The sequence below is a fragment of the Marmota marmota genome, unplaced genomic scaffold (genome assembly GCF_001458135.2).
Source record: "Marmota marmota marmota unplaced genomic scaffold, marMar, whole genome shotgun sequence".
NCBI lineage: Eukaryota > Metazoa > Chordata > Mammalia > Rodentia > Sciuridae > Marmota > Marmota marmota.
In genome coordinates, this window is record NW_026000082.1 from 23,146,820 (window position 1) to 23,152,819 (window position 6,000).

Below are 6,000 nucleotides of genomic sequence, written 5' to 3' on the forward strand. Positions count from 1 at the left end.
GGGGCCCAGAAGAACCGAATTGATACCACCACAAAGCACAGTGCTAACCCTCTCTGCCAGACCCTGCGCCCACTCTCCTGGGCACTGGGCCCCCAACCCATATGCACAACCTCCCGCTTTGGGGGAAACCTCTCTCCAGCCACACCCCATTCTGGGCCTCTGCCCTCTGCCAGCCACGCAGTTTCCAGCCTGCCTATGACCTGCTGCCCCTGCCCCGGGGGGTCAGTGAGGCCAGCCACGCTGACGTGGTGCACACACCCGAGCTCGCTCTATTGAAATGCCATTTCTCGGGACAGACTAGCTCTCGTCCTTGGATGTTGGCCGTGGGGGAAGAACCAACTTGCTGTGGTTTCCAGACAAACCTTATCTTCTGCTGGGGATCCCAATCCACTTCCCCCCACCTAGGCCTGCCCTCCAGGATGCCCTTCACACCTTGGCAATATCAATCATTCTGGGTACTAACCCCTTTCTTCTCCAAGGACAGGCCTGCTCTCTCCTATCCTTGTCCATAGCTTACACTGGGGTCCCAGCCACTGAGACCCTCCAGGGACCGGACAGTAGCAAACTGCTCACTCCCCCAGACTTAAGTCCCTCCGTCAGAAAAAGTCTGAAAGAATTCGCTTCCAGATTCCTCTAGGCCCTGTTCCCTTCCCACCCAATCCTTTGGAATAAGGATAAGCAATGTAGCTGAGCTGAATTCCTCTCTAGACCTTGCTCCAGACAAGTCTTTCTCAAAACTAAAGTCCTGGCCGAGCAGTCATCCTCGGAGACCAGTCTGCCCCGGGGGAGAAAGTTCCCGAAGACCTGTGCAAACTCTGCTTCCGTGTCGTGATTCCAGTCTGCTTCCCATTAGGAAAAAAAAATGCATCGGCACTTATGATCACTTTAACTAAATCTAGTGTTAAAAGAAATGAAAAGAAACAGAAAAAAGAAAACGTGTAGGCAGATGTAAGATACACACTCTCTGTAAGATAAATATTTGCCTTTTTTTTTCTAAAAGGTGTATGTATTCTGTACGTGAAATTGTAGAAAGTTTCTATGTTCTTAAATGGCAATACATTCCAAAAAAATTGTACTGTAGATATGTACAGCCACTGCACTGGGATGGGGTAGTTTTGCCTGTAATTTTATTTAAACTCCGGTTTCTACATTTGCATCTTGCAATGTCAGTATGGTATATATCAGTGCAAAAGAAAAAAAAAAACTCAACAAAAAATCCATGCAGGTCTAAAGCACAGAGTCTGACGTACAAAAGGAAAAAAATGCTCAGTATTGATGTGTGTGACCTTTGTTGTAAATTACATCTGTACTGTGAATGAGAAGTTTTTACAAGTATAATAATTGCCTTTATTACAGCTCCAGCTGAGTGTTCAGCCGGAGGATATTTTTTAAAAAAAGAAAAAGAATAGCACGTTGGAATAAATTTGAAGATCCCAACATAGCCCTGTTTGCCTGGCTTGTGGTCTTTTCAAGAGTGGCAGAATGTCAGAATTGAGGGGACAATCAGTGTACCGAGTGCCCATTTTCTATGGACCAATCTGATCCAGAGCGGGGTGACTAGGCCACAGTCACCCAGCCCATACTGTCTTAGGGCCCTCGCTTCCAGGCCTGGCAACAAAGCACCAGATGTATTACTCTGTGACCAGGGCCTGTGTCCATCTCCTAGGCCTGCCATGACAAATTACCATCAACCAGCTGCTTTGAAAAACAGAAACGTGTTCTCTCCCTCAGTCCTGGAAGCCAGCGATTTGAAATCAAGGTTTCTGCAGGGTTGGCTCCTTCTACAGCTCTGAGGAGACTCTGTTCCCTGCCACTCTCCTGGCTTCTGGTGACTGCCACTGTTCCGGGTCTTCCTGGTTTTGTGGTCACCACTCCAGTGACTATCTCGTCTTCACATCTCTGGGTCTCTTCTCTCTCCTCTAGGCACTCTAGTCACTGAATGAAGGGTGATCGCATCTCAAGATGCTCAATTATTCTGCAGATACCCTTGTTCCAAACAAGTGCACACTCACAAATTCTGGGGAGTAGGATATCACAGTTTGAGGAGAGGGCGGAGGGATTGCCATTCAACTGACTATAGAAGGAAACTTGAAATCCAATCCTGGCACAGCCACTTCCTGCCTGTGTGATCTTGGGCAAGCCAACTAACCTCTCTGTGCTTATTTCCTTATCTGTAAAGTGGAGGTTATTGCTCTGTGCATGTAAGGGTGCTTGGGAGGATTAAATGAGATGGTACATAGAGGGAGGCTAACAGAATCTTGAACACAGTAAGCTTTCGACTTACTGTGGTTTCTGACAAATGATTTCCGAGCAGGACTTCTGCAGGATACTGGGGTCACCAGGGTAAGAAAGATGTGGGTCCCTCCCTTTTGTATTCCACGCTGATCTGCTGAGTGCTGCAAGGGCAGTCATCCATCAGTGAGCAAGACAGATGCCGTCTACCTTCTGAGGGCTGCCCTTATAACAGGCAGCTGTCAGTCACTCTATCACAGGGCCAAACAACGTACGCAGAGGAAGAGAAGTGTGCTCCAGTCCAGAGGAACTCTGGGCCACCCACAGACCTGTCCCTGAGAAAAGTCTAAGGGCCAGAAAGGCAGGGGAAACCATGAGAAGGAGCAGACAGAGGCTGATGGGGACAATCAGAGGGGTTCTTGGGGCAAAGCGCTCCCCAGAGGTTTAGCACTGAGGACCTAAGCAGTCTTCTTGTTTTCGCAACAAGGAGTCCAAGCTGGTGCAGGGGAAGTTGGCCTGGGCCCTTTGGAGACATAGTTGAATGCTGAATAAGTGGTGGCAGCAGAAGGTGGGGGTTGAGCAGCCAGGAGACCGGGGAAGGGGGACACCCGACCACACCTTGGGGCCCAGGGCACAGGAAGGAGAGAGCTGGGCAGGAGCTGGAGGGAGCTGCAGTCCAGGGGAGGAGGACTGCAGAGCACTGGACAGGCTGACGGGGAGGAAATGACAAGAGCCCTCGCTGACTCCATCAAGAGATGAAGTCACCGTTGTAAGCTGAGGGCATCCAGAGGGAGGAGGTACAGGCCACCTGGGGATGGATTTTCTCTGTAAACAGAGTGACATCATCTGGGAAAGTTTCAGGAAGAGACTTGAGGAGCTTGGGTGAGCACTGAGAGAAGAGAGTCCACCAGGGAACCAGGCAGGCACCCACGTGGCTCTGAGGGCCATGGCCACCCTCTGCCCCCCTGTGTGGCTTCTTCCAGCGTCCATGCCCCGGGCATGGGGAAGGACCCAGTCAGATTCATCCAGAGTGTGGTTTTTGTCCAGCAGTGGCACAGAGGGACAGTGAGCGCTGGAGGTGAGAATATTGGCAAGTGAAGAGGTGAAGGTATGGCCCACTGAATCCATGGGCTGGAAGGTGTGGCTGAGGCAGAGGGAGTCCTGTGGTCACACCATGGGGGGCTGGATGGACACAGAGAAGGCAAGGCTGAGAGTTGCCTTAACCGACTATTTCAGAGTGAGACGGTAGTAGATGAAGACTGTCGACCACGGGTGTGATGGCAGAGATACTGTGAGAGAGTGCCACTGGAGGCCCAGAGGCCAGGAGGTGAGCGCACAGGGTGCTACACGGGTACACAGGTGATAAATAAATAAATCCTGCTGATGGCAGGATTAGGTGGAGATCTGGGCTGTGAGCCAGGGCGTATCGATCAGAATAGGTTCTGTTATGTTGCAAAAAACAAGCAATCCAGCTGGATACGGTGTCACGTGATCCCAGTGGCTTAGGAGGCTGAGGCAGAAGGATCATAAGTCCAAAGCCAGCCTCAGCAACTTAATTGCTCTAAGCAATTTAGTGAGACCCTGCCTCAAAATAAATAAATAAATAAATAAATAAAAGCCTGGGGATGAAGTGCCCCTGGGTTCACTCCCTGGTACCAAAAAAAAAAAAAAAATCCAGACACTCCATGGCCAAGTGCAACATATCCCTTCTATTCACATTTTGCTCGCCAAAGCTAGTCAAATGGTCAGGCTTAATGGAGGAGAAAGAAAACAGCCTGAATGGTAATCACACAAAGTCAGGACTTCTCAGAATTAGACCAGGAGATGAGCAGATGTCAGTGGGGGGGACGGTGTCAGCCTCAGAGAGCCTGGATTTATGCAGGGAGTCAAAGAAATAATGACCTGGAGGAGGCCACAGGAGGCAAAGACAGCAGCCAGCATTAAAGTCATGGAGCGTGGAAGGACCAGGAGGTACTAATAAAGCAGGTGCCTGGGAGCATGGCCTCGGGGAGTCTGAGTCTCAGTCCAGCCAGTGGGGAAGTGCAGCCCTGATCAGCCCCAGAAGAGGAAGTAGAGCGTGCTCTGTGTTCAGCATTTTACCCACCCAATTTACAGTTCTTCAAACCACCCAGGGAGTCACCATTTGCAGAGTATCCATTTGCAGAGAAGAAGTCAGCCAAAGGCACACAGCTGGTCGGTGGCAAGAAGGGGACTAGAACTCTCCTCTGGCTGGCCCCAGACTGCCCAGCTGCTACCACCCAGGGTCCAGCTGGGTCTCTTGTCCAGCAGCTGCAGGCTTGTCAACAGTACCATCTGGCAGCCACGTAGGGTCCTCATGCCTGAGGCCACAGATGTGTGAGGACTGACCAGCAGATGCCAGCACTGGGGTCCAGGACTTGAGAGCACGGAAAGAACACATGAATTCTTTGGAAGATCATCCGCCTACCCTACTGACCAATGCGCACCTGTCTTCCACATGTTTGCTGGATGCCAGCCCTCCCAAGTGGCTCTCCTGAGGCCACAAAACCTTTTTCCTCTGAGAGTGGAACAGGACAGGACGCACATTCCCATTTTTACAGATAAAGGGTGGAGCCCAAGATGACCCCTTAGCCAGTGGCACTCTGGGCCCAGAGTGCAACCCAGAGTCTCAGGAGTGCAGCGGTGTGGTCTGCAGCTGCCGAGGCCTCAACCAAGCTTGGCCTGAGTTCCCATCCCCAGGGTTAGGCTGAATCTGCAGGACTGGCAGACCTTGCTCTGTACCCTGACTGGGCTCAGAACCTGGAGACCATGCTCTGCCCTAGAGAACCCTGGGGACAGGTCACACAGGCAGGACCGCCTCAGAAAGCCAGGCCAGCCTGAGGCAGGAGTGAGTAGAGAGACGCAGAGGAAGAAAGGGTCGCAGCGGGGAGAGGGACCTGAGTGCTTCAGCCTGTGGTCAGGCTGCATGGGGTCATGCTACCAGGCTAGAGGCCTGCATGGGTATAGCTTGGTAGACCCTGAGAAGAGGGGACTTATCACCGCATCATCCTTCACATAGTAAGAAACCTGGGCTCAGAGAGGTGACCCTGTTTCCCCAAGGTCGTTGTGGTGAGCACCAAGGTCATCACAGTTGGGAAATAATTAGCTTCCCCTAGAGGAAAGAGCCTGGGCTTCTTTACTACTGAGTGGTCCTGGAACCTGGGTTGGTGCTGGGAGGGCCCAGCACCCATAGTCCCCAATCTAATCCTGGCCTCATCCATTTTAGGAAGACCCAGTTGTCATTTGCCTCCTTTTCAAATGAGAAAACTGATGTCTAGAGCCAGAAGAGCTTGGCCCAAGGCCAGGGCTAGGGTTCCTAAATCCCTGCAGAGCCACCTGAATCGCATGGCCACCCACCTCTGCCACAGGCCTGAGCTGCTGCCCATCTCCCCTGCCCAGCTCTGCCTTTTTAGGAAAGGAAAAGAGCAGCCCTGGTGGCGGGCAGGCAGGCGGGCAGGCAGGCATGCTAATCCACCAGCTCCTGGAGGCTCTGGTTACCCGTGGTTTGAGGCCCAGGCAGCCCCAGCTGGGAGTGCCAGCGCAGCCAATGGGTGCCGCCGCGGAGCTACCCAGCCACAGCCATACAAGGTCTTGCTGCAGCCCAGGCCTGAGCCGGCATAGGGCAGCTCCAGTGCTGGCACCCGCCCCACCCCTGAGCCTGCCAGCCCAGCACGTCCTCGGACTCTGCCTAATCCAGCCTGGGAGCAGACAGGGCTGTGGTACACGTGCACCAGGCCCAGGGCTCCCTAA